The following is a 12,293-nucleotide window of genomic DNA, read 5'->3' on the forward strand; positions in this document are numbered from 1 at the left end:
TCACCTCCCAACGCCATCGCATTGGAGATTAAGTTTCAATATACGGAGTGGGGCGGGGGGCAACTCTTCGCTCTATAACAAGAGGAAACTGAGGCACAGAGAGGTTAAAGCCACTCTGCTGAGGCCACCTGGCTCGTGGATAGCTGAACCAGGATTAAAACCTAGGCCCTACCCCCCACCCCCACCTTTGTATACGATTGATATTGCCAGTCCGGGTGGGAGATCATCTCCTAGGGTGGCCTGGACCACGGTGGGGACAAGGGGATGGCAACAAGAGGACTGACCCACAACGAGAGTGAGTGGTAACTGACCGGGAAGGGGACTGAGAAATGGCAGACGTCCAGGTCGAACCCCTCACGAGCCCTTGCGAAGAAATACCTTATCGCAGGACATGGAAGGGATAAAGAAGAGGCAGAGACACTGGGCCCGATCCTGCAGTAGGTGGGGGTCGCGGTCCTCTGACGCTGGGTGGAGATGGGGTCGGGGGCTTGGGGAGTGAGGAATGGGATACGGAGTCCCCGAAAGATGCCAAAGGGACCCACGGAAAGAAATGAGGAACAGGTCGAAGACAGAACACAAGGATGCTGAGCAGATGGGGCAACAGAAACCAGTGGGACCCAGTTTTTGGGAAAGAGAGCAGGTATGATGAGCCTCCCTCTCACCTGCCTCAAGCCCGCCATTTCCCACCCCTCCCTGTATGCGACCCTTGGCCTTGAGACTGCAGCTCCTCCCACCAAGATGGAGTCTATCTCTCCACCCCCTACACTGGGACTTGCAACTTGCTTTGGCCAGCAGAATACCACAGAAGTCACAGTGCATAAGTGCCCAGACGAGGCCTCGAGAAGCTCTGAGTATTACCCTTCTCTCTCTTGCTTCCTCGCCCTTGCCACGAGAACGTTCTGGAGGCTAGCTTTCCGGAGAGGTAGAGAAGAATCATGTCAGCCTAGATGAAGCCATCCTAAACCAGCCAGCCTCCAGCCACCCCACCAGAAGACGCCAGACTCATGGGTGAACCCAGCCAAAGTCAACCAAGCCTGACCCAGAGCAGCAGAACTGTTCAGAAGACCCAAATACACATGAGAATAGGTAAATAGTTATTTTAAGCCACTGTGTTTCAAGATGGTTTATAATGCAGCTGTAGCTAGCCAATACGAAGGAGAAATTAAGAGCTAATGTAAACGTGTGGGTATCCTCAACAGCTAGTACTTTAGTACCTACTGAATGACAAAGGAAATCCAAAACTCTCCCTTACCTTTTTTTTTTTTTACCAACTTCCCCTTGAAACTCTCATTCCAATATCTGGATCCTAGGTTGCTGCTAATAATACGATATGTCCCCTTGACGAGAGAGGGATCGCAATGATCAAAGAGTAACAGCTTTGAGGCTTCTGCCGTTTATTAGCTGAGAGCGATTATTATTATTTAAGTAATGGCAAAAGGTCGTAATTTCAGAGGGACTGACGACCTCGCTGCATTTCAGGAAGTGAGGTGACAGGAACTGGTGGAGGGGAGCGCCGACCTCAGCCGCCCATGTCACCTGCTCTAAGCTGGCTCTGACCCCATCGCTTCATCGTGTCCTTTTTTCTTTCCTGGGCTGCACGGATGTGAGTAGGGAAGGGAGGCGATCTGCAAATGAATGTCCTGGGTGTCCTCAGACGCAGGACACACTTGGATTTCATTTTCTTCGGGGGGTGGGGGGCTGGCACTTTGGCATCTCAAGCATGAGCCCTAAACGGATATGGCAGGTCACTGCGTGGGGCATCTGCCAGGCCGGGCCACGCTGCTCCTGCTCAAAAACCCATCCTGTGAGGGCGAGACTTTCGCCATCACTGAGCAAGACAGAAATCAAAACCAAATCCCCGCCACCGGAAGCATGTTAAGCAGAGAGAGCTGAAAGGACTTGGAATACATCGCACCCCCCGTCACCCCAATATTATCTCATTCAGTAGATGGATAGTTATTGAGGCTTCCGTCTGAGGCCAGCAGAATACAGGATGGGGAACGAGCCCTCCGGGTTTGTATTCAGGCTCTGCCACCTGCTGGCTCTGTACTTGGGGCCACTTAGTCACCTGTCTGTGCCTCGGTTTCCTCATCCGTACAGTGGGGCAGCAGTAACCATCGTCTCTCAATGCGAAGGGCTTAGAACAGAGCCTGGTGCTTTCATGTTATTGTTTTACGTCGGGTACCGGGGATACGGTGACTGAGATAAACATGGCCCCCGTCCTTACAGAACGAGCAGGGGAGACACATATTTAGTAAGCAGTAACGCGGCGAGTGACTTATTTACAATTAAAGCCAGGATCTGAGCACCTTTCACCATCTCTGTCCTTGCTATTTGAGTCCAGGTTGCTGTCATCTCTGATGCAGTCGACTGCAGCGAAACTTCATTCCAGGCAAGAGTCAGTATCAGACAGCAAAGCCACTGTCTGTCTGATTCTGGGGGGAGTTCTGTAGGGAACAGGACAGTCACACGACCTCAAAGCATCACTCAAAGCATCACGTCTCAGTCAGCTGGTTGCAAAGGAGAGAAGAGGTACCTTTACCAGGAGAGGCCAGACGGTGGCCAATGTTTTGGCCTCTCTTCCTACCGGGAGGTGGTCTTGTGCTTTTCAAGGGCCCTGGGTAGGGGTGGGGTGGGGGAAGGAGTGGGGAAGCAGGAATGGGAAAAGAGAGGGAAAGGAGGGAGGGAAGCAGGGAGAGAGGGAGGAGACAACCTCAGTCTTTCACGGACGGTCGGGAACCGGGGGGTTGGGGATTGAAAGAGCAGCGAAGGGAGGTTGAGGGGGCTCATGCTCTGGTGCCGCGCAGCAAGGGGCCCCTCCCGATGGCCTTGGTTTGCGCAGGGAAGTACCGCGTGAGATGTGTCCTCAGCAGGAGGGCAGGTGTGGGGCAGAGTGGGAGGCCTGGAAGGACACAGTCCTGGCGTCCCCAGCAGAAAGTGAGCGCGGGAAAGCCGCAGAGAGCTCAGGTGCCCTGCCGTTGGAGATCTGTGATTTCCCTGCTTCGGGTGAAACCCGTCGGGCTGGCTGAGTGGTTTCCTCTTGCTGCGTTGAGCTGGCACCCAGGAGGCAGACGGCTGGGGTTCGGCCAGGTGTGTACTGGAGGATGAGGGGGGCAAGCGTCTGAGGGTGTTTGAGGGAAGCGATTCAAGAGCCAGTAGAGCTGAGCGAAGCGAAGCAGCGAAGCAAGGGCGGGGCAGAGGAGAGGCCGGGGAGCAGGGTGGACCCCGTTCTCCTTCCGGAGAGCATCTTTCTCACCCTAGCTTCGCACCCTTTTCGGGGTTTTCCTTCCACTTCTCTGGTTCCTCTTTTTCAATGTCCTCACTGATTGACTTCTCAAATGCTTGCTCTTTTCAGAGTGTAAAATCAGGCCCTCCCCGCCTCGCCTCTGCTGAGCGCCCTCGCACCTTCCGAGGGTCCCCGTGACCACACAGAACCCCCCTGTAAGATCGGGCGGCGAGCACGTGGGCGGCGCAGCGGCGAGAGGAGGAGAAACCACACGGGGCTCACCATGTGCTGCTGATGGCTTTCTCTTTGCGACCTCCCAGTCAGATGGGTCCCCGTCCCCAGCCGCGGCGCAGCCGCGGAGCTTCGGCGGAGGCCGTACAGCTTGTGGCTCGGGGGCCACATTCGAACCCCGATCTCTGGATCCTGACTCCTCCATTTACTAGGTTTCTTTCACTGCGCCTCAGTTTACCCGTCTGGAACATGGGGGATAATACTGGTATCTGCCTCATACGGTACTTGTAAGGATTCAGTGAGTTGATGCACGCGAAGTCCTTCGAGCGATGCCGGCCACGTAGCGCGGCATTTAGTAACTTCGTATGCATGTCTCACGAATTCCTTTAATTGTGGAATGGTAATTGTAGAACATACTCTGCAGACACTTTAAATTTAATAATTTTAATTTTAATTACCAAATTTTAATTTTGAAATTTCAATGACCAAATTTCAATTTAAGTTTGTTAATAAATTTAAATCCACTAACTTTGAGGTTTAATCAAGAGATTTTAATTTTAATCAATACATTTCAGTTTTACACTTTAATTTTAATGAATAGTTTTAATGTGATTTTAATTAACGAGTTTTCTTTTAATTAATAAGTTTTAGTGTAATTTTAGTTAATACGTTTTCATGAAATTTTGATTTTAATTATCGATTTTAATTTAGTTAATACACTTAAATGTTTTAATTTTGCCAAAAATTAAAACCCTTACTGATAACGCCAAAGTCCTCCTTCATCTATCTCTTGCCCAGTCCCCTCCCTAGAAGACACCACATTACTCCTGCCCCCGCCCCGCAACCTTTATATGCACCTGCATGCGTCGACCCCTCCCTCACCCCCTAAATTAAAACAGCATCTTCAGTCACCATGGTGATGGATGCTGCTGGCTGCCTACCCCAGTCGTCCCTGCCTCGTCTTCCTTAACAGAACCTCGGTTTTGTTGGGGGCGCTACATGACCAATCCCAGGGCATCGATAGGACGGGCCAATCAGATCCATCTCATTTTCTTGCCTGTTACTTGCTCTCCCAGACTCCTTTGCGGGCGTGGTTGGCTCCGTGACCACTCCCCCAACCCCGCTCTGGCCGAGACTGCTTGGAGGATTTCTGAAAAAAAAGTGAATCAGCTATCTACTGCCACAGTAATGCTGTATAACGAGCAACGCCAAACTCCAGTGGAATATGATAATCAGCATTTATGGCTCACGCATCTGGAGGCAGCCCGGGGTGGTCTGGGCGTCTCGGCTGACCTTGGTGGGGCATGTGAGTACTTGTCTGGTGGTCAGTGGCTGTTGAGAGATGGGGGCTGGCCTTAGGCATCTAGAGTAACTTGACCCTGCTCCATGGGCGTCTCTCTCAGCCTCCAGCAGGCCAGCCTGGGAAGGTCTGGGGATGGCAGAGGTCAGGACTCATTGAGCTCAACCTCACAGGCCCATTTCAGGCTTCTACTGGTGTCATATCTATTAGTATCCCATTGGCCAAGGCAAGTCCACGGCCAAGTGCAGAGTCAGAGGGGGAAGATACTACAAAGTTATAAGGCCAAGGCATGAATCAGGGAAGAGCAGAGAACAGGGCAATTTTTGCACACATATAAAACCACCTTTCTTTCTGGACAAAAATACCAAGACTCTTAAGAAGAAAGCCTTTTTCTATTCTCCATCCTTCCCACTTGGGGCAATGGAGCGAATGTGTGATGCTCGGGGCTGCAGCTGGCATCTTGTGACCACAAAGCAACAATAACGAGAATCAAAAACACCAGTACCGAGGACAGAAAGCTATGAAAACCCCCGAGCATGTAACTGAGCTGTGGAACCAGCCCTGGGCGGGGCCCGTCTTCCCCAGTTACAACAATACAGATGTGCTTCCACTTCTAAAGTTTCAAAACAGGCAAAACGAAACAATATTCAGTTTAGGGACAAATATATTGTAGAGTTATTATTATTATTATTATTTTTAAGTGAGGGAAAGATAAACGCAAAGTTTAGCAAAGTTTCTGGCACGTGGTCAGCGACTGATTCGCTGTCGGGCTGCCAGAATCCATCATCTACTTAACCTTTAAGACACAGATGAGGTCTGAAACTTTCTATCCGTTCCAGTCCTCGTAAAGTTCTTCGTCCTACAGCCCGTGGAAGCTGAGCTTCTCCTCTGGTAGTTAGCCAAATGCTGCTGGTGTTTTTTTGAACATTTGGGACTCTGTGATTTCACATTAATATCCTATGTGCCAGACCTTGCCTGGTTACTAGAGACACAAAGATGAGTCAGAGCGTCTTACCTCTTCAACTAGATTTTATGGTCAAATACAAAGGCACTTAGGATTCTTAATCTACTCATTCGATCAACAAATATTTACTGAACACCAGTGGTGATTAAAAAAATTCCTAGCTGTGTAACCTAGGGAAAGTTATTTAACCTTGCCAAGTCGATTTCCTCATCAAGAAAATAGGGATGATAATAATATTCCTATCTCATCTGGATGTGTGAGTAGGGAGTTAATACAAGTAGAGCTCGATAAATGTTTTCTGTTTATATTCTAGATTATATTCGGGTGACCAACAGTCTTGGCTTGCCCGGAATTGAGGAATTTCCAGGGAGGTGGCGCATTCACAGCTAAAATCAGGAAAGTTCGGCACAAATTGGGATGAGTTGGTCATCCTGATGTCATTGTGTATTTTTCATAATAGTATGTATTATTATTATTATTATTAGTGTAATAAATGATGATGATTTGCTAGGTGCCGTGGGAGGTAGACTGTTGAATGAGGCCAGGCCACACTTTTGAGGAGCATGCAATCTGGTAGGAGAAGAAGAATTACAAAAATAATCAAAAACAGAATTATTGTGTTTTAGAACATATGAAATAGAAAGTTTCCTCTAAATATAAACACACAAGCTAGGAGCTAGGGTGCTGCGATTCTCGCATAGAACCCCAAAGAGTGTTTCGTGCACAGCAGGCAGTCGGAAGGCATCTGCTGAATGACTTGCAATAAGAGAGGCACAGAAGACCCAGCCAGAGAAGCCAGTCTGTCTCCTTTTCTCCTCCCTGATCGACACCAGTTACTACTTGTTCACTGAGCCACGGAAGTGGTATCTGCTTCTGTGGCCTTGGTGTTTTCATGGCTAAATATTAAGAAGCAGAACTTTCTAGTCCCTTCCTTCCTTCCTTCCTTCCTTCCTTCCTTCCTTCCTTCCCACAGTCACCTTGCCAATTTATTCATTCTGCCAAGGTGAACGTGCCCTTACCTTAAAAGAGTCTAACGAAGCACCCCAAAACTTTAGTAGATTATGGTACAAAGAATAGTGATTCTCAAAGTGTGGTCTCCAGGCCAGTAGCAGCCACATCACCGGGCAGCGCGTTAGAAATGCAAATTCTCGGGCCCCACGCCGCCCCCCTGCATCAGTCTTCCTGGCGGTTCTGATGCAGGCTCAGTTTTGAGAACCACTGTGCTAGAGAAAGGCAAAGGACCTTCCTCTAAAAGAGATGGAGCCATGTCTTGTTGCTTTCAAACGTTTAAAAATGCTGAGGGTTCTGGTTAATTTTTTCATCAAGGTAAAATTCACATAACATAAAGTGAACCATTTAAATGTAAACCTCAGTGGCATTTAGCGCATTCACAACGTTGTGCAACCATCACTTCCGTCCAGTTCCAGAACTTTTTCATCGCCCCAAAAGAAAGCCCATACTCATGAGTCACTCCCCATTCCCTGACCCCTCTCCGAGTAACCAACCGCTAATCTGCTTCCTGCCTCTCTAGATTCACCTATTCCGGATATTTCATAGAAATGGAGTCACAGATTTGTGCCTGGCTTCCTTCACTCAGCACGGTGTTTTTGAGGTTCATCCATGTCGCAGCGTGTGTCAGGGCTTCATTCCTTTTTTATGACTGAGTAATATTTCACTGTGTGGATCTGCCACATTTTGTTTATCTGTTCATCTGCTGATGGACCCCCGGGGTGTTTCCACCTGTCGGGTGTTACGATTTGTGCTGACTAGAGTTTTCTCAGGTGCTTCTATCGAGAAGGGCTGTCTTGATGGGACATGCCCTTCCACACCCACACCTTACCCACAAGTCTCCACTTAAAAGTAGGGGCAAAAGGCCATTTGAACAGATGCCAGTGTCCCCTCTGACAGGGAGGAGGCCACCACTCTGAGGCCCGTGCTAGTGACTTTCCTCCCACGGGTTTCATGTGGAGTGGGTGACGCCTGGCCCTCGTGAGACTGTAAGTTCTCACACAGGCTCCCATCTCGGCCTACTCTGGGCACGTGGTGAGCGCTCAGCCAACCAACAGGCGATAATGAACTTGAATCCTTCTCTGAGAGTTTCTAGCTTTCATCAGGCTCCTCGCACCTTCTTTTTCATCTCTCCAGCATAAGCTCTGAGCGGAGGACAAACACTCAATGTTTCTTAATGTCTACTAAATAAATGTAAGAATCCTTGTCAATTCACTCCTAGAGATTCAGTCCCATCTCATTAAGGGGACTGACATCCCCCTTGTCCAGGACCCTCTCCTTTCTGAGTCTTGGCCTTGGCCCTCTCATAGAAAAGCTCATCACTGGGTCAGGCAGAAAGCAGACATTCGGTGTCGTTTAAGGAAAGAAGGAATGGCTTGTTCTCGAATCATTTCAGCGATTAAGTCCTTCCTCTCGGAAGTAGATTCTCAATAGCTGGGGCCCTGTCTCCTTATTTTCTGCCCAGCTCAGGTGTGACACACAGGGAGCGCCTCAGTATTTGTTAATGCTTGCTAAGTACTGGAAGGAAAGAATGCTTTTAAAATTCCTCCCAAGGTTTTAAATCCTGCCTCCTTAACTGGATACCATCTCCCTGTGACTAAAGTCTCTCAGGAGGCCTTCAAGGTTTGAGACAAAATGGAAAGTCTTACTTCAATTGTTTCAGAGGCCAAAGTTTTGCTTCCCCAGCTAAACTCTTCTCTACAATTTTTTTTTAAAAAAACTAAATATGGAGCAGATATTTTAATAAACCAAATACATAGAAGGTATAAAGACTAAGAACAAAATGGCACCCATTGTCCCACCACCCAATTTAAGGGAAAAGAATTCCATTTGCTGTGAAGTTCTCTTGTGGGCCCCTCTCCATTTCATTCTCTTCCCTTGCCCCTCAGATGTTAACTGCTGTGTTTAGCTTTCCCTTGCTTTTAAAAAATACTTGGTGTATTTATTTCCCTAACCTGTACGTTGCTTAGTTTGCCTGTGTTTCGAAGCTTTATAAGTAAATGCAAGCATATCTGTGTTGTTGTAACTAAAACTGATTTTCACTGCAGTGAAATTTCTTCCATTGAATAAACGTACCCCAATATACCCGGCTTCCTATAAATGGACTTTTTCTTTTTCCCTTTTCTCCTAAATCTTCGATTTTGGAATGATTTTAGATTAGTGGGAAAGTTGGAAAGATATAATATACCTCCGTATACCCCTCATTCAGCATCGTATCATTATCATAATACATTTGTTGAAACTATGAAATAAACACTAGCCGAATTCCAGTCTTGGTTGAGATTTCACTATAGTTTTTCCACATACGTCCTTATTGTGTTCCGGGATCATCTAATCTCCTAAGACATATAAACAGCGGTTTCTCTAGGGTCAATCTTTCCTTTTATTCAAGAAGTCAAATTTGTTCTCCAATGTGACTCTCCCAGTTTTACACATTACCAGGATTGTATGCGCTCCCCTTGATTCACGTGATAGAAAATAAATTTTTAATTTGCCAAACTGGTGGATGTGACATGGTATCTGTGGTTTTAATTTGCATTCCCTTGTTATTGCGGTTAGGCCTCTTTACATAAGTTTCCTCTTATGCGGAGTGTCTCTTCATATAGTTTACTCTTTTTATTGGGCTGTCACACTAAATTGTAGACTTGTAGAATAATGTCTGAATGCTAATTCTTCGTGTTATGTGTTGCAAGTATGTTCTGCCTCTGTGCATAAAGCATTCGGTGTTTGTCAAAGGGCAGTAAGAAGTGAATCTATCTCAGGAGCATTAAGTCCTGTTCTTTTACCTCTTTTCTACCCGGTGGCCAGGGCCCTCATTTCCTGCATCAAGGGTAGAGATCACACTGCTGAAACAGAAATCTTTACTTTTTTCTTTACTCACATGGCTCCAGCCACACTGTTTTTTTGCTAGTCTTCAAATGGGCCCCACACCTTCCTCCCTCGGGGCTTCTGCACTTGCTCTTACCCCAGGTATTTTTGTAGGCCCCTTCCTCATTTCCTCCAGGTCTCTACTCAGTGTAACTTCCTGGCTAGAGAGGCCTTTACTGCTCTGTATGAAACGGCACCTTTTATTTTTCACTATCGTGTAACTACATCGACTTATAAATGTATTTGCCTATTCTCAGTAAAGATACGCTGCCTAGTCCCAGAGCCACTAGCTACACACGGCTACGGAGCCCTTGAAATGTGGCTGGTGTGAGTGCGATGTCCTGTGCGTGTAAAATATACGCCGGATTTCGAAGAGTCCAAAACACAGTAACTTATCTCATTAGCATTTTTTTTTATTATTGATTACACGTCGAAGTAACATTTTGGGTTAAATACAGGGTATTATTCAACTTAATTTCACTTGGGCTTTTAACTTAAAAAATAAAATAAGTAGTAAACATGGCTACTAGGAAACGTAAAATTATGTGGCAGGCGCTTGGGGCTTGTATTCTAGTTCTACCGGACACCGCGGCTCGAGAACGGAAGCTGGAGACACCGCTGTTATCGCTCAACAGAACAGAGACTCAGTATTTGCTGAACGAAGGGATCCGGAAGTAGAATGCCAGCCCTTCTCCTCCCTTCTCTGTTCTGTCTACTCCAGGGATCGATTAAAAAAAATTTTTCATCGAGATGTAATTTACCCCAAGGGCACCCATTTTAAGCATATGATCCAATGACTTTTGGCACATTCACCACGTTCCGCAACCATGACTACGACCTACTTTTAGACTCTTTCCATCAAATCACCCCAATGAGACGCCCCCTCCCGCCGGCTCCCGGTCCATCCCCACTCCCGCCCCGCGGCTGACCACTGATCGACTTCCCGCCGCCAGGGATTTCCAGTGTTCGCTTTCCAGAAGCTTCGACCTCCCACGTAAGTTGCTCGGGGCTGCAGACTCCCTGCCCGGTGCGCACCCCGGCGCCCGCGTCCCGCTCGGCGTTGGCCGAGCGGGAGACGGGCGCCGCGCCTCGCGCCCGCTTCTCGTTCGCAGCGCCACGTCGCGCCCGCCACCGAAGGGCAGGTCAGCCGAGCACGCGCGCCCCGCCCTGCTCCGAGGGCGGCCCCGCTCTCACGACCCCCCGCCGCTCGCAGCGCCCCGGCGCGGCGTTCTAACGTCGCCCGCCAGGGACAATGGCCAGGGCCGCCGGGGCCACAGCCCGGACATACGGGTCGTGGGCGCCGGCCCCGCCCCGCTCCCGCGCCCTCTCCCACCCTCAACCGCCCTCCTCCCAAGATGGCGACCAACCGCCTCCTTTCCCGCTCGCTGCCGGTCACCTGACCGCGCCCGGCCCCGCCCCTCGCGCCTCGGCCCCGCCCCTCCGCGCGTGCGCGGAGACGCCGGGGCTGCGCGGCCCAGAGGCACGCGCTGGGAGCCCGGGCGGCGCGAGGCGCGCGCGCGGTCGCCCTGGGCGGCGCGAGGCGGCCTGCGGCCACGCACGCGCGCACGCGCCGCGGGGGAGCGCGGCGCTCCGGGGGCGAGCCGGGCTGCGCGTGCGCGGCCTGCCGGCGGGCGGCGCGCGGCAAGCGGGAGGCTGCTGGGAGGCCCGCGAGGCGCGAGGCCCGGCGCGCGAGCCCCCGGGGGCGGGTAAAACCCGGTTGCTGCTAACCCTGCCCCCTCCCTTTCCTCCTCATCTCCCCTTTCCCGCCCCTTCCTCGTATTTCAACCCCTCCCCCCTTTTAAAACCTAATTCGTTTATATATTTTTTCCGGGGGGGCCGTCTCCCTTTCGAGGGGCGCAGCAGGCGCGGCGGGCGTCCTTCGTCCCGTGTCACGCACGCACCTTCTGCACCCCAACAGCTCCGGGACCCGCTGCACCCCCGCAGCCCCTTACCCCTTGGAGAAGATTCTCTTACGGGGCCCCTGGGCCGCTGCACCCCTTTTCTTTCCTACCCCGCCCCCCAGGCCCCAACTGCTCCCTCGCAGCTCCCCAGCTCGCGCCGCGGGCCCTACCCGACCTCCACACTTTCTGCAGCTCAGCCTTGCATTCGCCCTCCGCTTCCAGGCCCCTTCTGCTAAAATTCCTTTTCTCCCCTTCTTTTTAGGATATTCCAGCAAAAACAAATCTCTCTCCTATCTTCCTTGGTTACCCACCTCCCTCTCCTTTTAGGAACTTCCTCTAGCAAAATAATAATAATAATACATCTATATATTTTTTGCCCCAGATTTTTTCCTCCATTCAGAATCACTTTCCAGCAAAAATTCTTTCTTCCCACCAAGAGTCCCCTTTTGGGAATATCTTTTCACTGATAACAAACCAACTCAGTCCGTCCAGTTTCTCATCTAATATTTATTTTTCCAACCCTCTTCCCCAACTCCAACAAAAATCCCTTTTCATTTCCAGTACCTCCCTAATTAGGCTTCTCCCAGCAAAACCCTCCAGAGTCCTTCTCCAGTAAAAATAAGGAAAGAAAGAAAAAATAACTTTCCCTTAACAACAGAACACCCTTTTCCACCTAGTTTACCCCCAGTTTAGAATTGCTTCCTTCCGTCTTCCAAAAATTGCCCATCTCCCCCAGTTTTACACTCGTGTCTTTGCTTCTTTGGGGACCCACGATCTGACTGCCCCTTTTTTTCC

This window comes from Pteropus medius, unplaced genomic scaffold (genome assembly GCF_902729225.1).
Source record: "Pteropus medius unplaced genomic scaffold, Ma_sr-lr_union100, whole genome shotgun sequence".
Taxonomy (NCBI): Eukaryota; Metazoa; Chordata; class Mammalia; order Chiroptera; family Pteropodidae; genus Pteropus; species Pteropus medius.